Raw genomic sequence first — 25,595 nt, forward strand, 5'->3', positions numbered from 1 at the left:
ATCGAAACCACTGCCTGCTTGTTTGTGCTATTCATGTCCACTACTTTCAACTTACATATCCTTCCAATGTGCTTCAGCCACTGCACTTGCTACCTGAAGATTCCAGACCAGTGCCTACCCTCTCTGTAACCCCAGGAGTTAGCACAATCCTGACACTCTGCATATATAACCCAGACAACAGACAACAGGTATTAACTTGGATGACCTGCTTGGTAAGAGTAAATTTTAAAAAAAATCAATAAATCAATCAAGTAGCTAAGAAAACTCACAAACTCTTTCCCACAAACCTTTCCCCACTATACACCAACATTTACACCATTCAACACTTAAAAAATAACGATGCACATAGCCTTAGATGAGTTAAACCTTTATAAATCAAACTTTAATGTTAATATTTATATGTAGACATGTTTGAATTTCCATTTATAGAGAAAGCCAGTTAATTGACTGCTATTAGAAAAAAGCAAAATAATATTGATAAGCTTCAGATCTCCTTTTAGCTTTGGCAATTGTTGAATGAAGGTGGTCCACAGGCCCCATGGAGTGGATGGAGTAGAGCTCTGTTGGCCTGCGAGCTTGTTACCAATGAACAAAGTCTCAACTCTCACACATGAATCCCTGATAACACTGTTATCATAGACTTCTGAACAAATGTTGAGAATTGTCAGAAAGCAGTATGGCAATAAAGATCATTAGTCTTAAAAGTCACCCTAGTTGGAATTCCAGTTTTAACACTTGGGCAAGTTGCAAGTTGCTTAACTCCACTAAAGCTAAGGTTTCTCGCTTGTGTCATGGCAATATCTGTTCTTTCTTAGTACCCCTGGGACACTGTGAGGAAGAGATGACATCTTATATACAAATGTGTCTTAGAAAGTACCCCTGGGACACTGTGAGGAAGAGATGACATCTTATATACAAATGTGTCTTAGAAAGTATGAGATGTTGTACAAATTAAGTTGAGCTTCATATGGAAGTCTAATATCTAGAGGAACTGCTAGAACTGTATGGTATCGTATGATTTTGTGGTCACAACTGGGTATCTGAAAAGATGAAAAGATGAGAAAAAAAGTAACCCTGGAGAAGATGAGAAGGAAGTAATAACCATGGAGAGTGTTAAGAAGTCATGGCCGAGGGGAGGAGGATGGGCGTGAAGACCAGATTTCTGTAGACAATAGCTTTGAGTGAAAGGTGAGTTTGTAATCGTCCAGAATGACAGCGTCAGGGTCCTTCATCACACAGTAGTAGACACATAGTGTGTTTGTTCTCTCCGAGTTCTGAGGGCAGTTCACAAAGGCATCATTAACACACCATGAAATTCAACATTAGAATTCTCCAAAAGGTTGGGTAACTCGGAGCATTGAACAGACTGAAAAAGTCTATTTTTTTTTTCCTTGAAGCATGTAGTTCTAGGGTGAACAGTCTCCCTGTTTATGTGAGAATTGTACGTGCATTTTTTTTTGTCTCTGCCATATTGCGAATGCTTAACGTAGATGGTTACCAAAGGCTCATGCACCAGTTGGTAAAGAATGCAAAAATGACCAATAGTAAATATACAATGTCGAGTGTGTCAGGATGAGGATGTAGGAGGAAAACTGAAAGAAAGTATCTGAATTGCTACCCCCCCCCAAATAAGTAAAACACCACTGACAACAAAAAAAGATGAAGGAAGATAAAGTCATCCATGCAAATGTTAGGCATTCTTAAAGTGAGGGACTTCTGAGAAAGACTTCTGGATGGTGGAGCAAGGAGAAAAATATCATTCAACAGGGGTGCTCTTTAAAGACTATTTTAATCTCAAACCTAATTTTGTATCTCAATTTAGATTCACAAAGGGCCTGTTTCTTTAAGGGCCCTAGCAAACTAAATAAGTTATAATTATTTAGATGGTAGGAATATGTGCACAAAGTTGTTTTGAAACAATGCTTGTATAGTGGCCACTTGATTAGTTGTAGTCCTAAATGACTTATCACAATATTACATTTTCTTTTTTTTTAATATATGGGATTGAACCCAGAGCATTTAACCACTGAGCCACATCCCCAGCCCCCTGTTTATTATTATTATTATTAGTATTATTACTATTATTATTTTATGCCATTATACATGTACGTTGCCCTTTTTATTTTTTATTTTGAGATAGGGTCTCACTAAGTTGCTTGTGGCCTCACCAAACTTCTGAGGTTGCCCTCGGATTTGCAATCCTCCTGCCTCTGGCTTCACAGTCTCTGGGATTCCAGGTGTGCACTTCTGTGGCTGGTTTGATGTTCCTAATAAATACATATTGAAAATGAGAAAATGCAGTTTGGGCAATGGAACAGGGGTGGGTTTCCAGTATTTTACTTTCTGGTGGTGAAAACACCAGAAGTAAAGTACTACAATTGACTACCTCAGGGACTTCAACATAGTCTCCACCATAACTTCACATGAAATTAAATTACTGCAACCTTTATGACTTTTTTAGACCTTTAATACACATACTCATTATAATCATATTTGAAATTTGTGTTGATCATTATGAAGAAGAGATTTAAAAAAATTTTTTGTAGTTGTAGATGGATAGCACACCTTTATTTTATTTGTTTATTTTTAATGCGGTGCTAAGGATTGAACCCAGTGCCTCACACATGCCAGACAAGTGCTTCGCCACTGAGCTGCAAATCCAGCCCACGAAGAAGAGATTTTTAAGTGAATTATTTATAAAGGAGATTACTATTGTAAAGTTTTTTTTGAATTATTACTGTAATTAGTTGTCAATTTTTTAGTTTTCCTCTGCTGGCTTATTTGTGTATTCTTTCTCTGCTGATGTTGATGTGGACTCGTACTTTTTTTTAAAAAAGTTGATTATTTCTTTTTGTGAAAAATGTTATTACTTTTGTAATATTGTCAGTTTTCCCATTAATAAGAGTTAAATTGATAGGTGACTTTTGTAAGAATATAAAAATGTTCATATTTAATAACATACAACCTGTTGTTTATTTGTTTATTTATACCTACACACTGGGGATTGAACCCAGGGATGCTTTACCACTGAGCTATATCCCCAGCCCTTTTTATTTTTTTTTTATTTTGAGACAAAGTCTTGCTAAGTTATTGAGGCAGGCCTCAAATTTGCAATCCTCCTTGCCTCAGCTTCCCAAGCTACTAGGATTACAAGCATGGACCACTGTGCTGGGCAAGATTGCGAACTTAGAATGGCAGAGTAGCACTGAAATGACCAATGCTCTATGTTCTTTGTTTTTACTGCTTACCAAATAGCTGAGCTAGAGGAAGCCTCCTTCTACCAAATGAACACTTTTAAATAGAAGTGATCTCATGAAAACAGAAGAGAACAGTATAGTAGAAGAAGGAGATCAAAGGGGAGGCAGGAGGGGAGGAAAAGAAAATGTACTAGGGAATGAAATCATTCAAATTGTGCTATTGTGCTATGTGCATGCATGAATACATCAGAATGAATCCCCTCAGAATTCAAAAAATACAAAATATGAACTGAGAGGATGAGGGAAGGAATGGAGGGAAAGGGGAGGTACTGTGGAATGAAATGGAACAAATTATGTGCATTTATGAATATTTCACAATGCACCTTATTATTATGCATGATTATAATGCACTAATAAAATAAATAACATATAAATAATTACTACAAATAATTTACAATTCTAAATTTGGTATTCACATGTAACTAAGCTTTGATGCTACTCAACATTTGTAGTGATCTTTTTCCACACCTCTTAATAAATACATGATCTAATGAATATTTGAATACAGAAATAAGTTTTTTGTAGTAAGTTAAGTGGCTTTTTTTCTGAGATGCATTTTATGTATATGTACATGTCAAAATTCTAATACTGTGTCATTACTTAGGATACTTCTAGCTGAAGATAACGAAAGAATGAAATTAGACTTTCAAAGATTAAGTTTATTTTCTCATGTAAGTGTCACATCTAGAGTTAGGTTAGGGCAGTGTCAGGGTTAGTTAATTCAGGGCTCAGTATCATGATCACTAGGTTCTTTAAGCTTTTTTTTTTAATCATCCTTAGCATGTAGACTTTAAACCTCTGGCGTGTCGCAGAGATACTACCTCACAGCATTGAGTCTGTACTGAAAAGAGCTTTTCCACAACATCTCTTTTTAAAACTATTTCTCCACCATTGGCCAGAGATGAGTCCCATGACCCTGCCCAGAACAATCACAGCCAAGAGGCAATTGAACTAATTTTATTAGTCATAATTCCTCTTATTATGTAACCATAACTCACCACTCTGACTGGTGAGGTGTCGGCCTCCCATGAAGGACATAATCACTTTGAAGAGAGAGAACAGAATCAAGATTCTGCTAACAGTATAGTGAAATCAGATGACAGTTGGGGTTGGGAACAAACTCAGTGCCTGTCAAGTATCCATTCAAAGTGTTTATGTAACCCACTAAACAATGAAAACCATTGTTTCTGTACACAGAGTTACAAAATAAGTTTCAACTAGAAGTGCAAGTTTTAAGGAATGAGCTTCTAGGATGGACTAGCAGTTAATCCTTGGGTCTTCTATGAAGACTGAACTCATTTCAAGACAGTTTGAAATGTATTGGCATTTTACCAACAAGTGAAGTCTCTAAAAAATTGTCTCCCTGATATTATAATGTCAAGAATAATATTATGCAAACTATCATTTTTAAGTTTCTGTTGTTTTCTCTCACATTGTCTTTTTTGTTTATTATTCCAAGCTGAGTGCCAATTCCATTGCTACCCACATTCAACTCTCATGTTCTGCTAACCCTTTAACATTCTAGCTTTTCCAGCACAAAACTTTGGTAATTTAACAAGTATTTTAGCTTTTCCAGCACAAAACTTTGGTAATTTAACAAGTATTTTAGATAATTATTAACCCAAGATTAAAATGTAGATTAAATGTTAGTCTAGGGTTAGGGAGTTAGCTTAGTTAGCCTTTTTATTATATGCCAGGCCCTAGGTTCCCCCAGCAAAACACACACGTGTACACACACACACACACACACATCTAAATGTGCTTAGATAATCCAAAACAATTGCCAACATTAATAGTTCTATGAGAGGCTGAAAATAGACAATATAGATACCCATATCTTATTACACAGCATGAAGTGGCAGCAATTTGCCAATTTAAAATTACCCATTGAAATTTATATACATTACAGATGTATATTTTATATACTTCATATATATTATATGTGTATGTGCGCGTGCATGCAGGTGTGTGTATTTTTTTAAATTTCCACTGGGGATTGAACCCAGTTCACTTTACCACTGAGCTTCATCCCAAGCACCCCCCCCCCCTTTTTTTTTTGGTGGTGCTGGGGATTGAACCCAGAGCCTTGCTGGAGGCAAGCACTCTACCCAATGAGCTATTTCCCCAGCCCCAGCCCCACCTCTTTTTTATTTTTATAGTTTGCAGTAGGGTCTCTACAAGTTGCTGAGAGTCTAAGTTCCTGGGTCTGACCTTGAATTGCTGATCCTCCTGCCTTACCTTACAGGCTGAAATTTACATTTTTAAATGATATGTATATTTAAAGTTTTAGAAACTTAAAATCACAAAGCTCCACATGCTGCTTTTAAAAAGCACTTAAGTACTGTAAGCCTAATGGAGAAGTAATTATTGTGGTTAAGAAAATTTTAAAATTTGTATTTTCATTGATCTGTATATCATATGTAAAAGCAATCATTGGTTTTAGGCCATATATGGCATGATTACATTGGATGTATTAAAATGAAAGAGACCAGATAAATAAAGGACACATATACATGTATTATAGAATATAACTCATGCTAAATATTAAGCATTTAGATTTTAAATATTCCTGTGAAGTGTGTGTGTATGCGCGTGCGCGTGCATGTGCATGTGTGAATATACTTTTCTCCACACATCCTGTTTCTGCGTTAGGTTAGTATATTCATTCTGAAATGTTTAACACATGAAATATTATTATTATGGGCTCTCCAAATATGCAGCCCCTGAAGCAACAGTGCCAGTGTTATTATGAAAATGTCTTTCATCTAAAGGTTTATGATATATATATATATATATGAAAAATTCTTTTCATGAGAGTTTTGCCTAAGCCAAGTCTATACCCCTAGCAAGTTGAGGCCCACAAATCCTTCCTGTAGTTTCTAAGGAAAGCTTGGTAAATTTCTACTTTTGTAGAATGCATTAGATGATTTAGTGTGTCTTATAAAAGCAAGGTAATAATTTTGCACAAGTATATCTGTAAAATCACTTTCCCGTAAAATACTTGCTGCAGAGAATTTGGATTCCCTGTTTGTTAAACCTTGGCCTGCCTGTGTTTGAGGTTTGGACCTGATAAGCATCTCTTTATCCTCTAAGGGCTGCTTGAAAGTGCTTGTCAAACTCAGGTCTGTTTTTCAGAATTGTATCAGCAGGTTCTTTTCTCTTCATTTTTTGAAAAATTTGGAAGTATTGAATTAATTTGTGTTAGCTAACACAACAGTAGAGACAAAAGAAAGTCACCTGCAGTAGTAGTTGTTTACCAAATACAAACAAATTTTCTTTTTGTATATGACATGTGACCATAAAAATTAAGTTTATATATCCACATATAAAAAACCAGTTAAACAAGCAAATAGTTACGTGCTATAAAATATAGAATATTGTGTGTAACTATTCCTAATTGTGCTTTTGTTTCTTAGTCTATTTCTGTTATAAGGAAAGGGAAATAATTACGATAATTCTTGAAATTTTACAAATTTACACTGACATCAGCTGTTTTTTATCAAAATAAGATAAAGTGAATAAACGTGGTGCTGCAGAATCTAGATATGTTTAAATATAAAATTTGTTTGCCTTTTAATACATTAGATCCTGGGAGCAAACTCTGTAATTATTTCATTTATAGGTATTTACATGAATAGTTTTGATGTGTATTTCTTTATGAATGCCAAACTGAATTTTTAATTTGTTCTTTTTAGCTATGCATAGCAGTAGAGTATATTTTGACATATTATACATACATGGAGTATAACTTATTCTATTAAGGATCCCATTCTGCAGTGCCAAGACTGAATTTTGATGAGAGGCAGGAAATTATAAGTTGAAATAATAGTACTAAAGATGGAAAACTAATAAAAGTTATAGTTATTTTATAACTTATTTTATAAAACAAGAAAAACAAGCTAATGAGTAAAAGTGGGTGATATACCACTATAAGAATTGAGTCTATCAGTTTGTTTATGGATTTAGAAATAGAATATAATTGACTGGACACCAAGTTATGTATGTATCTTTACTGAAACTTGTTTGTACAGAGGATTGAAAACATGATCTATCATAAGATAGTCACATATCCATTAATTATTTGTATATGCAATAAAATGCTTTCCACTGAACTAGTTTCCTAGTGGGTATATGTTATGGGTGTATTTGGATATAAATGAATTAATTTCACAGTGTGTTTTGAATTAAATATTAAATTTCCTCTTTTCACTTTTATAAGTCATTAGTAAATCAGTATACAAATGCTTAGAATAAAATGTTAGAAAATAATGTTAACAAATATAATACAAAAATATTGGAATTTCTTATTCCTTTTACTTCTATATCTTTCACATCCAAAGTATGAATTGGCAGACTATTTTGATGATCTGGAATTGTTTTCTTGCTCTGTGGTGATTATTTTACTCCTTTGAATCCCGGTACTCAATTACTGAAGGTTTTATTTATTAGAAAGAGAAATCGCCAGAAGCTTCTCTCTGTGAGTCAGATTTTCTATAGTCTGGCAGAATGTCACTGTCTCTCAATCCAGAGCCTGCTTGCTGTGTTAGTAGCAGGGTACTCCAAGGAAAAGGTACAGTCTTTATTGTTAGCCTCTGAGTTTCTTCATGATGACCTTGGAAACAATAGAAAGCCTTTCCCACAATCTTTGGTGTTAGGGTATGTGATGTGTTTCTTGTTCCTTTGACTAGGATTCAACCCTGTGCTTGGCTTTACAAAATTTTTTTCATTCAAACTGGGAAGGAAAGAATTCCAGTAAGATGATCGGAAGTACCCTTCCCAAATTCACTGAGAAGACACAAGCCACCCTGGCAGTGTTTGTAATCTTCAAACTTCCCTCCAGAGCTGGTTTAGCTTTTCTCTTTGGACACAGTCCATAGCAGAACATGAACTGAAACAAAGAAGGGATCCTCAAAGCAATAGAACACTTGCCTTTAATTCTAATGCTGAAAATCAGAGTGAATTAATTCTAAATGGCCTATGGAGGTAGAAATACCTAAGTTCATTCGCAAGATTGGTGGAACATTGTTTGCCAACAGAGACCCTTCTCTTGAGGGTGTGCATGGATTAAGGATGAATACTTTCAGCTAAAGTGAGAGCTGAAAAGGAACACAGCATCTCTAAAGGACCCCCTGCAGGTATGATGATGATGTTAATTAAATTTTTAATTAGTTGAAATAAAAGTTTGGAAAATAATGGTTTGGATAAACTCCTCCCCCCCTTGTTTTTTAAACATTGAGAGAGAAAGAAAAACAATCCCAGATCATCACAATGTCTTTATCAAGAAAAAACTTTCAGGAAATAACATAAGATTGCTATAATTCATTAATGTGTATTAGTGAATGGTCTCTGGCAGTATTTTAGTTGATTTGTTATTTTCTGCCTGTTATAAATGGGAGCTGTAATCAGTTAAGGAATTCATAAGGGCTTACATGAGTTTAGGTCTTCCACAAGAAAAGAGTTAACAGAGCTCCTGCCTCAGGTGTATCCTTTATCATTTTGGGGGTAGGCAGAAGTAATCATGAGAAATAGAAGGTCAGATAGCAAGCTGGAGTGAGACGTAGGAATATGACTCTCAAGGATCACTTGGGTGCATTTTCAGTTTCTGTACTCATAAAACTCTGATGACTTTGATCCAATATTTGCATTGATTGTAGTCAACTATCATCTGTAAATTACCACAGTTGGATCTGATGATTTCTAAGGTCCTTTTCAACTGTACAATATTATGAAGTAATAAAACAACATATCTATATAGAAAAGCATGCAGAAGAGATGGATCTAGACAAGGACATGTTCAGAAAAGTGCTCAGAAATGAATGATGAAGCTGGGCAAAGTGGTACATGCCTGTAATCCCAGCAGTTTCGGTGGCTGAGGCAGGAGGATCTCTAGTTCAAAGCCAGCCTCAGCAAAAGCAAGGCACTAAGCAATTCTGTGACACCCTGTCCCTAAATAAAATACAAAATGGGAGGGGAGATGTGGCTCAGTATGCTAGTGCCCCTGAGTTCAATCCCCAGCCCCCACCCCAACACCACCACCACCAAAAAAAGAAATGAATGATGATTATGAGTGACTCAATGAAACTTCAGAGTTAATGAGTGTCATCTTCTCTATTTTATTGTGGAACCTGACAGGTGAAGCAGCTAATAGGACAGTAGTAATTCATTTGAACATGTGCCTAAAATGGTTTTAGAAATATCTGTTTCAAAATTTAATGTTGTTTATTTTTAGAGAAAAAGTTGGCATTGAATAGAATAACCATTTATAAGAAGGGAGAGTAATTCTTATCAACATGCAGTTTTCTGTAATTGTTAGTGTTAACATGTGGTGTGTATTAGCATTGTTCTCTGCTTATGTATTTCAGATAGTGATTTTAACTATTTCCCAGTATATTTCTGAAATCTTTCTTAGGTTATCTTATATTTAGGACATTAAATACACACTTAAGCATAATTGCTTCAATATTGTTCTACTTATTTGTATTAAATGGAATATGTGATCAATTATATTTTTGTATTATTTTGACTTCTTTGAGTTAGGGAGGAAATTATGCTAAGTTTTTTGATCTTTATTTTCCTTAAAACATTTCACTCAGAAGATTCTTTATTTAGAATTGTCTTCAAGGGCTTAAAAGGTAAATAATGAACTCCAAACTTAGAAGCTCAGCTTTCTAAGTTTAGAAAAAATTAAAGTGCAGATTTCTTAACAATATCTTGTTTCAGTTTTGGAATAAGGAAACAGCAGGATACATAAGGTTTAGGAGATTTACCATCTTAGGTATAAAAATTCATCCTGGAATGTATGCCTGGAAATTCATGATCAAAAAAGTAATTGATAATTTTACTTTGCAGATTAATAAAGACTTTGAAAGAATTAATGCATATTTCAGGAAAGAAAAAATAGTGTATTTTTATTGAAAACTCAAAACAGTAATATCTGAACATTCTTTCAGTAGCTAGGAAATGTCCAGAAATCATGTTTTAGAATCCTGGGAGTTGAAGAAAATGCTCCATTGTTTGTATAAAGTTTTAAAAACTCCAATCAGGTCTTTTCATGATTGACATGTATGCTGGTGACATGCACTTATCTGAGTGTTTTGGGGATTCTTGGGGAATTTATTTTTGTGTTCTTTGTCACCCTTAGGCTTTTTACTAAAGGGAGTGGGAGGAATTCTTTTATGTAAGAAACTTAGGAGAAACAACAAAGAACTGAAATATAAAATGCTTTGATTTCTCAATTTGGCTTTGCTGCTTCTGTTTTTACTGTCTAGGATTGATTGACTGATTCCTTTTCCTGATAGCTCATTTTTGTTATCTGTAAACCTGGAGATCAGTCTTTCAGAATACCCCTCTTAAGATAACATAAATTAATTATTTACTCTTAACCATCAGCAGGAAGAAACAGTTCCTTGATACGATTTTCCAAGAGAGGTTGTTGATGTAAGGGTTAATTTTTTTTTATTTTGTTTTATTCCTTTCTTTCTTTCTTTTTTTTTTTTTTAATTGGGGATTGAACCCAGGGGTACTTTACTGCTGAGCTACATCCACAGCCCTTTTTATTTTTTCAGGGTTTCACTAAGTGCCTAGGGCCTCAAACTTGTGGTCCCTTTTCCTTAGCCTCCAGAGACACTGGGATTTGGGGCATGTACCACTATGCTGGCCCATTGAGTTTTTCCAAAGCAGTGAAGAAACTTCCAAAAGGAAGGAGGATGGAGACAGTGGGAACTCATTTTCTTAGCATATTCAGTGCATCAATTATCCTATGAAGTGACTGATATTATCCTCATTGATAGAGTAGTTAATCGAGTCTCAGGGATCTTAACTAAAATAGTCATGATTTTACAGCAAATAGTTTGGAATATTTATAATCATGCATATTTCAGACCAAGAGATGCCAAGAAACATGTGAGTCTTTGGAAGAACAATGCAAACTAGACACAGACCTTCTAGTAGAAGACGTTGGTCTCTAATTCCAAAGCCCTAATTCTGTAAGTATATAATTGATTGGACTTGGAGATGGAACTTATAGACTGGTGAAAAAAATCTGTAAATAGAAGAAGGAAAATTTTTGAATACTTCATTTTGCAATGTCGAGGCATTCCTGTTTGTGAGCAAAGGAATAACACTTGAACTACTTGTGATAATTTTTAATCATTTCCAGGTGAATGTTATCTCTTATAAGATTTTTTTTAAAGGGGGGGGGGAGAGAGAGAGAAAGAATTTTATTTTATTTTTTAGTTTTTGGCGGACACAACATCTTTGTTGGTATGTGGTGCTGAGGATCGAACCCGAGCCACACGCATGCCAGGCGAGCGCGCTACTGCTTGAGCCACATCCCCAGCCCTCTTATAAGATTTTGTCTGTCATATTTTAGTTATTTGCATTTTTGGTTATAAGCACAAAATTATTGGAAACGGGACTTCTCTGCTTCTTGCTCATGCCTTCTGGGACGCATCTCTTTTATCTTTTCTTTTTTCAAGTTCTGAATCCTACATCTCAGTACCAGATAGCCATCCTTGCTTCCATTGACTAAATTCAAAAATGCTTGTTAAATGTGCTACATGTACAAAGCCCTGAGAAAACCCTGGAATATGGAATTTAGCCATTTAAGTAGGCAAACAACAAATGACTGCTTAGTTGAATTTATTAATTAAATGTGCTTTGGAAGACAAAGGCAGCATGTGAGAGGAGCAGGTTGCGAGGGCCTATCCTAACATGGTAAATGAGGGAAATGATATTTGTGTTGTGATTTAAAGGATGAATGGAGTTAATTGAGGGAAAAAAATGGGACGTAGTCAACAGGAGGGTTGGAAATTGGCTAGGAATTCCCAAAAGCATAATTTCAGAAGAGGATGCATATTCCATTTTATTTCCCTTTTGTTTCTTCTAAATTCCCTGATCCTTTAATGTCTGTATAAGTCATTTAGATGTTATTAAATAAAAATATAAAGTAGTATATTATGCCTCACCTCATTTCCTGATTGTACATGCCTGGGAAATGGCAATTCATATTTTAACTACCATAGTCTCCCAAACAATGCTTTGCATATTATATTTGCTCAGCTGATACTTGATTTAATGTACTAATAGCTTTTGCAAGATTTGGAATGGAGTCAAGAAGGAAGAAATAATTATCCTATTATAGGTCTTACTTATCCTATTATAAATTCATAATTGACTTTGAATTATTTAGTTATGGTCATTTGAATGTGCCACTTAAAATTTGTCATGAGTAATTTTTGGATTAAAGAAAAGCAGTGATTTACTCTACTTTGTACAGTACTTAGGTATGTAGAAACAATATAGTTAAGTGATGTTGAAATTATTAATTTGAGAGGCTTAGACACATGGATTGCTCCTTTTTGGATTATGTATTTTTTCTGACTATTGGAAAGCTGAGTACACAGATTTGGTTTGTTCATTGAAGATACATATTGCAGTTTTTTTCTTTGACGGCATTGCAGTAAATAAAATAAGCTAATAACAAGAGGCAAATATCTGATATTAAGTAATTTAGTAAAGCTACTTTTTTCACACAAGGTAAAATGAAGAAAAGTAACATAAAGTTGTAGATTCAAGCACTTACTATTCCAAAATTCTCACCAGAATTCTGAAAAAGGGACTGATGTTATAATCTACTTATAACAAGAATCAACAGGGAAGTAAAGGAGAAATAAGCAGAAACACTGATGACAAAGACTTTAGCAATTACCAAAGCTTTAATTGGGTTTCTCAGTATTATTTTGCAGCACATTAACTCTATCCACATAGTCCTTTGTAATTCTCCACGGTTCAGTTTTCTTATCTGTAAAATGGGTGATTAAATAGCACCTGTTACAAGGTGTGTTGGGAGGATTTGACAGAGTAAGTAACCTGAGTAAGTAAGCCCAATGAGTGCTTGGTGCAGATTAGCTAGTATTGCTAGTGGTAGTATTTCTTTTCATTCATTAGAATGAATACGCAGGCAATTTTTTCTAAGAAGGAAACACCCTTTGTTTCTTCTTCTTCTTCTTCTTTTTTTTTTTTTTGGTATCAGGGATTGAAGTCAGTAGCGCTTAAACACTAAGCTACAGCCTCAGCCTTTTTAAATTTTTTATTTAGAGACAGGGTCTTGCTAAGTTGCTGAGGCTGACTTTGAACTAGCAATCCTCCTGCTTTAGCCCCCCATGCCACTGGGAATAGAGGCATGCACCACATCTGGCTTGGAATATTCATGAGTTGTCTTTAATGACAACAATAACAGCCTCTTATTTGAGTTAGTTTTGTTTCTTAAAGGAGAATCTTGGAGGATTGTGCCTCCTCCCATTTTTCTAATTTAAAGTATTGCAAAGAAGTAAGTAGGAGTAGATCTTCTTTTAGTAAGTTCCTGAGGGCCCAGGGACCCTTTTTGCCTGTATTCTCAGGTCAATATTTTATATTGTGTGTGGCTTTTGCCTTTGATTCTGTTTGTTTGAACTCATGTTTTCTTCCTCAGCAGCACCAATCATTCTTGGTTTGAATCATCTTTCTGTGTGTTCTCCATCTATTAACTTCTCTCTATCTCAAGATAATTGGTTCCTCTGTATTTTTTTTTGATAATATAAAACAGTCTTAAATTGTTTTTTCCACTCTCTGTGCTAAATCTCTTTTAAGATAGATATTTTTTTTCTCTCATTTGTCAGGATCCAATTGCCTTTTGCTTGTGTGGTGGTTTTTCTTTCATAGTCTCCGTATTTACTATTTACCCTGTTTGAATGAAGAGACATCTGGTGCCACCTGGTTTGTACTGGCAGATAGCAGGAATTTCTTTGAATGGCTCAACATCTACCTTAATGAGTGTCACATTCTCTTCTCAATGTTGTATTTGGAGTGAAGGTGGATAATCATGGACTCAGCCAGATTCCCAGTGGCTCACATCATGTGGAATGATGTTGGGATATTATTAGTTTCTTTTGTCTCTGATTCTGGTTACTCCTACCCTGAAGAGGGCATTGGAGGCATCTGCAAATCCTGCCCTGTGCAGTTACCTGGGGGTTTCCCAATGTACCCTGTGCACAATGGTCCACTTGTAGGTATACCTTCTGCACTGCAGTTTCACCATCATCTTCCCTTCCTTCTTCTTTTTTTTTTCTTCTTGTTTTCTGGTAACTGCAATGTTTGAATTGTGATACACATGAGAGGCTGGAAAATAGTTATCTGACCATTTAAAAATAATTTACAAAATAGAAACATTCATTTCACCTGGTGGAAAACTGGTTTCTGGCCTAAGCGGCAGTTGAGGCAAAGATGTTAGTATCTTCCTGGCCTTTTCCAGATGCACTGGCTTTCTTGTTTCTTGAGCTAAATCATAGATAGACTGCTGGTGGATTTTTTTTTTTTTTAATTTTAGCAGCATTGACTTTGCCATCTGTAGAAATTCTGTCCAGAGTGTAAGAAGTGTCTTGCTAATAATGGGTTTCAATTAAATTATGGTTTTCATCATTTCCTAGGGTTTATCTTAGAAACCCCTAAGAACTCTTAAACTAAGCCTCTTTTGTGCTTGAGTCCTCAAATAAATGTTGATACAGAACTTATGATCTATAATATTTTAACTTATTCTTTGAGAACATTTTATGGTATATATTGCTTTTATTTCCTTAATTGTAGTTGTCAATTTATTAACTATAAAATTCACAGCTGGGGCTGGGGATGTGGCTCAAGTGGTAGTGCACTTGCCTGGCATGTGCGGGGCACTGGGTTCCATCCTCAGCACCACATACAAACAAAGATGTTTTGTCCACCGAAAACTAAAAAATAAATATTAAAACAAAAAAATTTACAGCTGTATTTTGCTATGATCCATCCCATTTTGAGACCATCTCACAATTTGATGTCATGAGTAAAAGTTCAAAGAGCTCTGTTTTAGTTAACCTTTTTGCTGCTGTGACTAAAAGACCCAACCAGAAACAACTTTAGAGGAGGAAAAGTTTATTTTGGTACTCATGGTTTCAAAAGTCTCAATCCAGAGACAGCAGGCTTCTTTCCTCCGGGCTCAAAGTGAGGCAGAACATCATGGCGGAAGAGTGTGGCAGAGGGAAACAGCTAGCGTGATGATCAGCAAGCAGAGCAAGACTCCACTCACCAGATACAAAATATATATACCAAAGGCCCACCTCCTCCAGCCATACCCTATCACTTCAATTACTACTCAGTTAATCCCTAACAGGGAATTTTAAGACCCGTATAACCTAATCATTTCTCCTCTGAACTTTCTTGTGTTATCTCACACATGAGCTTTTGGGGGACACCTCACATCCAAACAGGCTGTTAGCTTGTCCATTTTCCTTTTAGCATGGAAGATTTAGTCTAGTGTTTGGCCACATCACACATCTAATGTCATATTAATGTCCTGAGAAAAACTGCTATAAAGGATGATAAAGGCATATATTGCAATAAACACCAAATTTGTTCCATAGCTATGATTCATGGATGAAGCTGGTTTATGATAGTAGCAAACCCTTTAGTGAGTAAGGAGATCTTTAGTGCATTTAGACATTAATAGTCTTTTAATAGCTCTGCTTCGAGGATTTCTTTGTTGTTGAAAGCTATTGTTTTTCATTTTTTTTTGTGTATCAGTTACATTTTTTTCATCAAAAAATTACTGAAAGCATAAATCCAAAGACTGTGCTGAGGGTTAACATAGTGAATAAATCAGCCTTGCTTCCATCCTCAAAGGATCTTTGAGCCTGTATCCTAAACTCATAACATTGCATTGTACACTTTCACCAAAGCTGTATATATCTGTGTTATTTTCCCCCAAATATGTTTCCTTACATTGAGAGCTTTTTTTTTTAAATAAATGGATTTTAAAAGAAAAACATGGAGAATGTACATGGAAACAAAATATATGTATACACACACATATATTTAATATCCATAAAGTGAATGATCAGCTGTTAAAAAGCATACTTTTTAGTATTACCTATAGTCACACTAAGGACAAACAATGTTATAATCATCCACTGTTATAGACAGAGCTCCAGAACCATGATTCTGAACCTAATAGCCTAGGAGGAACTTGGTTAACTTAATCATTTGGGAGTTGGTGATAAGGCTGTTGCTAATGAGCTCCTAATATTGAGAGTAAAAAGTAGGTGAAAACACTAGTCTTGGAAATGGGGATATATAAAAAACAGAGAAATATTTTATGTATCTTGTAATCTTGTCATGCATGTAGCAGTATATATGTATGCATTCTTTTTAAATGCAAGAATTTTTAACAAAAATTCTATAAGTACAGATGAATTTTTAAATTCATAACAGTTCTAAAATGTCTACATACTCAAATGCTTATTTTTTTGTGAAAGCACTATTTTTTAAAGACCAAGTCCTTTGAGATTCTATATTCAGTTGCATTAACATGGAATGATATTTTAATAAAAATTACTTAAATAAATAGACATACTTTGTAGCCTTAAGTAATTTCCAAGCTAGCTAGGGAGATGAAACATAAACATATCTTTCAATTAAAGAAAAGGAAACACCTATAAACTTTAGTTGAGAAAAATGTCTTAGGCATTTAAACGGGATGAGAGCATTATGGTCCATGGGAGCAAGTACTAAGTGCAGCAGACTCTGGGTGGCCCTTTGAAATCTTGAATCAACAATGTATTCTAATCAGAGTGCATCAGTAATGTTTGCTAATGGATGTGTTGTTGACAACATGTCCTTAATCCCTTATTTATTTACTTTTTTTGATCAGAAGATCTAGTCTTGTTTTTTTTTTTTTCATGCCATAGACTCATTGTTTGGTTCCACAGAAATTATTTCCTATGCTATATTGTTTGGAATTTGGGTTTATTGATGTATGTGTGCATTTGCGTGTATGTGTGTGTACATATGTAAATTTCAGTAGGTTATCCTACTATCATATATAAAGTGGCAAGTGCAGCAAATGGGAGCAATTGTGTCTGTTGTGGTTTAATCAGGGTGAGCAAAACTATTATTTTTGACCCATATTGGGGGCTGGAGTTGTAGCTCAGTGGTAGAGTGCTTGTCTAGCATGAGTGAGTCACTGGGTTCAATCCTGAGCATCACATAAAAATAAATGAAAGTATTCAACTCATATGGTAAATTAGAATTTTAATAATCTTATATTGCATCTGGTCATTTATGAAGAGGTTCACTTTTTTCTTTTAGATTTCTTTTTTCTTTCCTTTTTTTTTTTTGGTTAACTTATTTGTGCTAATTTGTTAACATTGTTTCTTTAAAATTGGCCACTGAATTTTTAGGAATTTATTAGAAAAACCATTTTGAGGGCTGGAGTTGTGGCTCAGCAGTGGAGTGCTCACCAAGCTCGTGTGAGGCACTGAGTTCGATCCTCAGCACCACATAAAAATAAATAAATTAATTAAAGTTATTGTGTCCATCTACAACTAAAACAAAGTAATAATCATAAAAAAGACAAACCATTTGAGAAGTAGCCTTTAGAGTTCTATAATAGGCACTAGTGCAGAATTATAAGCATTACATCAATAAAGTCTCCGTTTACACTTTTACCTTTCCATCATAAAACATGGCTGGTATTCTAATGCATGTTTACAAGAATGTTTAAATATAACACTCTGCCCCATAACTTATAAAGCATTTACAGACTCTAATCTGGAATATTATTTTAAACACAGTTTTATATAAGCTCAGCCCTGAAGTATTTAAACAGTATATTTTAAACTATGTTCTCCTTAAAAATTTGTTTTTATAAGTGTATCTTAACTAATTTGAGTTAAATGTATTTTAAGCACATTTTATATTTAGTTCATACATAAACACATAAACACGTACATATTGAGCAAAAATGATGGAAGGCCTTTAAATACCTGAGAGTGGTAATGGATGGGGTCTTTTACACATGACCCATTCACCCACGGAGAATTTCTACATTTATTATAGCTTTTTGATTAGAACTGCACCATTGCTTATCTTCAATCAAATCTGTGAATCAAAACTCAGAATAATATACTGTTTGGTTAGACTTACTAGGTCCTTGTGATTGCTTGTTTGTTTTCTTGATCAGCAGTCTTTTCCAGGAAAATATTTTAATGCTAATGTTTTCAGGGAGCTTCTTAATGCACTTTCCATCATAAGCCGATTAAAAGCCTTCTGTTGGCATCTACTTAAGAGAAGTTGCAGCTGCTGCTACAAACTGAGCAGTTGATAGGAAGGAATACCGGGCTTGTGGCCTTTCCCACCTTGTTTTTGCACCAGACTCTGCACTCACAAAACGTTCCTGCATGTGAATATCCTCTTTGCCCATAGGATTTACCTTCTACATGGAGTATTTCAGACCACTCAGCATTTAATGTTTTCCATTATTTTTTTCGACTTTAACTTTTTTCTTTGTAGAGTTTCTTTAATGAAACTTAAACACTTTTACAAAGCGTGGGTTTTTTTTTTTTTGGTTATATAAATATAGCAAGACGTGATAGACAAATTGTATTAAAATTGGGTTAAACTTTGTAAAACTGCATAGACATGTGCTGGTGAGAGTCATTTAGTCGCCCTTAGGAAATGGCTTTTTATTAAAAGGATTCTTAATCTTTGTGGTGTTTAGGTATCAACTGTTTAGGATTGAGTATTCTTTTGAAGCAATCATCCCATATTTCATTAAAAATATTTGGATTAATAAGCCTTGTGGAAGCAACTTTATAATATCAATTTTATTTATAGGTGAGGAAGATAAAAGCCCTTGATATACAGCAGGGATAATACATGGTTCAAGCCGATTATAGGGAAGAGCCTAGTTTCACAGAAACGGTAGACCTGAAAGGAAAGCTTCTTAGAAGTGGAAGATAATATAATGTCATGTGCTCATCTTTTCATTCAAGACTTAAGACAAAAATATTTCCTTAAGCTCACCTCAGCCTTGTAGTTTTATAACACCAGGAAATATTGTCTGTGCCAAAACACTTTAAGCTTTATTTCTAATGAAATTCCTTTGGTAATACATTGGACGAGAAGAAGAATATTTTACTAAAGTAAAATAAGAATTAAAAAAGACATTAAAGGGTAATAAACACATAGAAAGAAGTAAAGAAGAAATGGGTGGAAGAGACATGAATAGGGAAGCAAGTCAATCATTTCTGTGAGCAGAGTCTTCTAATTTATTAATGACTCCTGGCTACAATCTCACCTCTTATTGGATAAGAGGATTACAAAGTCATAAAGCTGTTAAGACAAACTCTGACTATTTATGTAGTTACATTTAAGCCATATCATTAGATAAATAGAAATGTATTAATTCAACAGGTATATGTTCTGTACCCCCTATGGGCAATGTACTCTAGTTTCTGGGAATGTAGCAGTAAACAAGACAGACAGGATCTGAGTTCAAGGAATTTACTTTCTGGAAAGGAGAGAAGAATAAAGCCTTTCTGTCTTCTGCAAGGTAATTTCAGAGTTCTAAGTACTAAGGAAATGCTTAATTTAATGGGCAAACTCCCATAGTAATAATGATAAGAAGATCTTATTAATAACCACTGCAAAATTTATACCCTTTCAAAGAAGAGATGTTAAGATCTTTGTGAAAACAATTGAAACTTAAGAAAATAGTAGCTAGAGAATTCTTAAGGCTGTAAATGTGAATTAAACTAGGATAATAGCTTTTAAATTCAGGGTGAGGCAACCAATATTTAGAAAAGTTTAATGTTTGAGAGTTTCAAAGGATATAGCACTGGTTACTTTTTTCCACTATCCATCTGTTTTATTCATACCCTTGGAACTGAGGTTGGAATATTGTCCCAAATCTGGCATTAGTGTTTCCCAGTTGGCAGGGCTCAATGGATTGCCATTGCTTGTCGATTGTTATAGTTTTATGCTGAGCCCCTTTATTTTCAGTAACTGCATTTGTAGTTACTCAAGTAGTATTAGAAGGAAAAAGATGACATAAAATGTAAACAAAGGGACAAAGTGACGTCATGTTTACTGGTGAGAGAATTTAATACTGTAGTTATGTAAAATCTTTCTAAGTGATTTTATAAAGTATAACTACAATGAAATCCTTGCAGAATTCATGGAACTTGATCAGAAACTGTGTCCAATAATATAGAAAACTCAAGGGCCAGGCAGCTGTAGAGTGCATGTTTAGTATTCAGGAGTCTCTGGGTTCAATCCCCAGCACTGCCAGAAAGAAAAAGGGACATTAGTAGCCAATGTATTGAGTCTTATTATAATTAATCAGTGTATTTTTGTGCAAGAAAAAATTACATAGAGGCTAAAAATTTATTCACATATTTGACATATTGAGGTATGAGACAGAATGAGGAAAATCTGAATGTACAGTAAGTGATATTTAGAATATTTACTGTTCATATAGGAAAATGAGTCAAATAAAGCATAATTCATACCATAATCAGAAATATTTTTAAAACATTAAGAGTTCCAATGTTAAAGAATGCCTTTTTGCATCATGCAAGGTCTATATATTTTTTTTCACAATACCTTTATTTTATTTATTTATTTTTATGTGGTACTGAGGATCAAACTCATCACCTTGCACATCCTAGGCCAGTGCTCTACTGCTGAGTCCAACTCCAGCCCCAAGGTCTATATTTTTTAATTTGAAAAGACTCACAATCAGACTATGTTAATTTTAACCCTTAGTGTATTCATGACAAAATTTCACCCAGTCTAAAGAATAAAAGACAAAGCAGAACCAGCCTTTCTGTAAATGCTTTCCACTCACAAATTTAGTAAGAACAGACATGAACAAGTTCATTTGGTGAAATATTTTTACTTCCTAAATTGATTCTTTAAAGAGCTATGAGATTATCTGTTCATTTTAACATAGTTTTGTTTAGCTCATAGATATGTACAAATAGAATGCAAATATGGTGTTGCAATTTTTAAATGACAAAACTATTGGGTTAAAGGAATAGAAAACTGAAGATTTATTAGAAAAAATTACAATATGAGCAAGTTGAATAATTCTACATTGAAGACAACTGCAACAACAATAAATATGTATTGCGTATTAACCATGTGTTTGTCCATGTTTAACTTAAAAATTTTCTCAGTCATGATACAATGGCAACACTGTCGTAAAGGATAGTGAAATGAATCAGATTTTTGAGGCTAACTGGCTTGTGAAATGATGAATCCACATGTGGAAATTAAAAAATAAAGCAGAGGAGGAGGTAGAGCTCATAAAGGTCATGAGTTTGAAGTAGCATATACTGAATTTTAGTGAGACACCTGGGAATGCGATTGTGACTTGGAAGAAAGTTCTGAGCTACTGCTGTAGATTTAAAAGAGCATATGCTTGTGAAAGATATGAATTTGAATCCAGGGAGTACTTTGAGATGATAAAAAGAGGACAGAATTTTGGAGAAAAACCAACTCCAGGCATTAAGAGGGTGCAGTTCTGTTGAGTATCTAAAATAGGAAAGATTTCCCAAGTGGTGCCATATGACCCAGTCAAATAAAACCACTAAGAGAATCTGTAACTCTTATTTCCCAATTGCTTTCTGGTGGTTGGTTCATTAATAGAAACCAGTTATCAAATCAGTCCCTGAAAATGTGTGTATTGCTTACCTTTTCTGTTGTACTCAAACAGGTAGCATGCTGTGAAATTCAGGGAAGTTAGTAAATTAATCCTTATTGAAATACAAGGGTACAGTTGAATGATCTACTATATGCTTTTATGTAAACATTTCTTGATAACAAATCTTTAACATTTCTCTTCAAAAGTTAACTTTTTAGGTGGGGATCTGGGTTTTAGTTCTTAGATTTAAACTGGGTTCTTGTGTAAGCACATGCTCCAAAACTGAGGAAAACCCTCAGCTGGATTTTTTTAAGAGAGAGAGAGAGAGAGAGAGAGAGAGAGAGAGAGAGAGAGAATTTTTTAATGCTTATTTTTCAGTTTTCGGTGGACACAACATCTTTATTTTATTTTATCTGGTTCTGAGGATCGAACCCAGGACCCTGTGCGTTCCAGGTGAATGCATTACCGCTTGAGCCTCATCCCCAGCCCTGGATTTTTTTTTTTTAATTAATGACTGCAGAGAATTATTAGATTGTTACAAATTACACATTGGAGATATAGTTTTCCTGACAGTATATTAAATACTTTTAAACAGTTGCATTGGAAGTGTGTTCATGGTCATTGTTTTTATATAAAAATTGTGTGAGGGGTTGGGAATGTGGCTTAGTGGCAGAGCACTTGCCTAGAATGTGTGAGGTACTGGGTTTGATCCTTAGCACTCCATACAAAAATGAATAAAATAAAGACATGCTGTCTATCTACAATTATAAAAAATAATTTGTGTGTGTGTGTGTGTGTGTGTGTGTTGTGTGTGTATTTTCAAATATCAATTAGGGCTGGGCATGTAGCTCAGTAGTAGAGCATTTATTTGCCTAGCATACCTGAAGCCCTTGGATCAGTTCTCAGAATTGAACAACAACAACAAAAAATCAAAATCAAAAAACAAAATCCCTCAAATGCCACATAGCTCTTCTGTTCCTGGAGCAGAAAACCCATTGTTTGTTTTGCTTTATAATTGCCATGTTATTTTTGAAGAAAGCATTTTCACTGTAATTTCATAGATAAAAGGGTTAATATATGTCTTCCGGGGGTTGGGTGAATAGTCTGAAATTGTATTCTATTGCGTGAAAACTATGAGAGTATATATTTAGGTATATAATTTTCTGGTTTGAGCATCCATACCTTTCATCAGATTCTCAAGGGTTTGTCAAGCCATTCCTTTAAAAGGATCAGAAAATGGCTTTTGTTTTTAAATAGTTGGTTCAGAAGTTTAGCATACTTGAGGAGTTTTGAAGGCTAGTTTTATAATTGGAGCAATTATATAGGAACAGAGGATTACAGACATTATTTAGCAAATCACGTTAAGGTTTGTTTTTGTCTCAAAAGCTTCCTACATTATTATGTTCCTCTGTCTAGGTCATCTTGCTGGCATGCTCTTTACCATAATGGTGCTACTGTATTATCCAACCATACCGCAGCACTTAAAACCAGTTCTAAACATTACCTTTTATAACTCACATCTGACATAGAAAAATAAAAGCATCAGGCTATCTTCTCCAAGTTTTGATCTTGGAAATTTGGAAGGAAGACAATCACGAAGAGAAAATCCAAGGCTTATCATTTATTAGAAGTATATATATGTGGTTCCTGAGTCTGGTTAAGACAGTGGATATTTTATTTTTAAAACAAATACTTGATTTCTGATTTCAGAAAGGAAAGAAAAATTTCCTTTCTGAATGTGATTTTTATTAGATGGAATATTGCAGTTGTTGGAAGTCGTATTTTGGAGATTTTTTAAATCATGTTGAAGTATTCCAGACAAGAATTTCACATAACTCTGTTTCCTTTGGACAGATTTTATGTCATCAAAGTAGGTTGCTGGTATCTTTTTAAATGCAATGTGGAAGATCTTTATTTGTTCTTTTTAAGGCAGAAAAACAAAAATGAATACAACAACAACAATAAAAATAACTCTCATAAGGCAACAATACTCCATTAATCAACCCATATAATATCTATCAAAATTTTTTCATAACTTTGTCAGTGGGTAAAATTTTTAGTTAAGCCAATCAAGAAATATTTAGCAAGTGTACAGGTTGCAGAATCATATTGGTCATTTAGTATAGTTCATTTCTCCATATTATAACACATTTTAAATATTTTAAGTGATTACTTGCCTTCTCTAAATTAACCACTTTTTAGAGAGTATTAAATTCTGGAACAACGTGAAACTTGTAAGTAGAGTTAACTCTTGATCCAGCCATGAGAAGAAAACCAGAATCCAGTAAATTGATAATAATTGGGAAAAATGTCTCCTCTTGATTGGTAATATTGGACAGATCTCACAAACAACATAATGAAAAACAATTAAAGAGAAAGAGTTGTTAGGATCCTTGTTGTTTTAAACTATTTTGAAAAAGTACTGTAAATATAATGGATATTACCATGTTTCTGAAAACAAGGAAAATGGTAAGTTGATCAGGATGTAAACAGGAAAACATACTTGTGAATCAATCTAGTAGATTTCTAAGTTGAAAGATGTCCTAAGTAGTGTGATGAAGTACAAAGAGAACAGATAGCAATGAGACCCAAGAGCTTTGGATTGGAGGTTAATGCTATCTTTTGTCATTAGGATAATCATGTGTTGCAGATTCTGAGATTTGAAGTTGATCATCTCTCTTGCTCTGACACAATTAGTAATATTCTCTTTCATTGTTAAAAATGTTTTGATTTGGATAAGAAATTGTATGGTTACCCTACTTATTGTGATGCCTCAGTCTATTTTCATAGGGAAAAAAGTATATGTGCTACTTTTAGTTTTTTTAATGATATGTATTTTTAAAATTTTAAAATTTTATTCATTCTTTTTCGTTATACATGGCAGCAGAATTCATTTTGATATTCAAATATAGAATATATCTTATTCTAATTAGTATTCCATTCTTAAGGATATTCACAATGGTGGGATTCACTATGGTATATTTATGTATGTACACAGGAATATTATGTCAGATTCATTCCACTGTCTTTCCTTTTCCCATTCCCCTTCCCTTTCCCTCATTCCCCTTTGTCTAATCTACTGCATATCTGTTCTTCCCCTCTTCCTCTATATTGTGGTGGATTAGGTTCCATATATTTCTGAAAATATTTGACCTTCGGCTTTTGGGACTGGCTTATTTCACTTAGCATGATAGTCTCCATATCCATCCATTTACAGGCAAATGTCATGAAGTCATTCTTCTTTATGTGAGTAAAACTCCATTGTATTAGTATATATACCATATTTTCTTTATTCATTCATCTATTGAAGGGTATCTAGGTTGGTTCCACAGCTTAGCTATTGTAAATTGTGCTGCTATAAAATTGATGTGGTTGTTTTACTTGTAGTGTGCTGATCTTAAATCCTTTGGGTATACGCTGAAAAGTAGGGTAACAATCAAATGTGGTTCTATTCCTAGTTTTTTTGAGGAATATTCATACTGTTTTCCAGAGTAGTTGCACCAATTTGCATTCCCACCAGCAATGTATGAGTGTAGCTTTCTCTTCACATCCTTACCAATATTTATTGTTATTTGTATTCTTGATAATTGCCATTCTGATTGGGGTGAGATGAAATCTCAGTATAGTTTTAATTTGCATATTTGTTGAAAATTCATATCTCTTCTTCTGAGAAGTATCTGCTCAGTACTTTTAGTTTTTAAAGTTGTAATAATTGAAATGAAATTTTTTGTATAATCAAGAGTTTTACAATAAAAAATTCATTATAAGAATAACTGGGAAAATTAAATATTAGTATATGCATCTGGGCAGGATGATTTGGGTACTGTTATAAGAGTACTTTTACA

The 25,595-nt window shown here is 34.3% G+C and overlaps 1 protein-coding gene and 1 long non-coding RNA gene across 4 annotated transcripts in view; one reads left to right on the forward strand and one right to left on the reverse strand.

The window, feature by feature from the left end:
• Positions 1-25,595, forward strand: part of Pdgfc (platelet derived growth factor C) — a 199,694-nt gene that overhangs the window by 74,076 nt on the left and 100,023 nt on the right. The gene's annotated exons all lie outside the window — the stretch shown is intronic.
• On the reverse strand, positions 361-18,472 carry LOC144366910 (uncharacterized). Its single transcript, XR_013426087.1, has 2 exons — positions 18,249-18,472; positions 361-2,267 (listed from the first exon to the last, which is right to left on the reverse strand). It is a non-coding gene; the product is annotated as an uncharacterized LOC144366910 (long non-coding RNA).

The sequence above is a fragment of the Ictidomys tridecemlineatus genome, chromosome 9, assembly GCF_052094955.1.
Source record: "Ictidomys tridecemlineatus isolate mIctTri1 chromosome 9, mIctTri1.hap1, whole genome shotgun sequence".
Lineage (NCBI taxonomy): Eukaryota > Metazoa > Chordata > Mammalia > Rodentia > Sciuridae > Ictidomys > Ictidomys tridecemlineatus.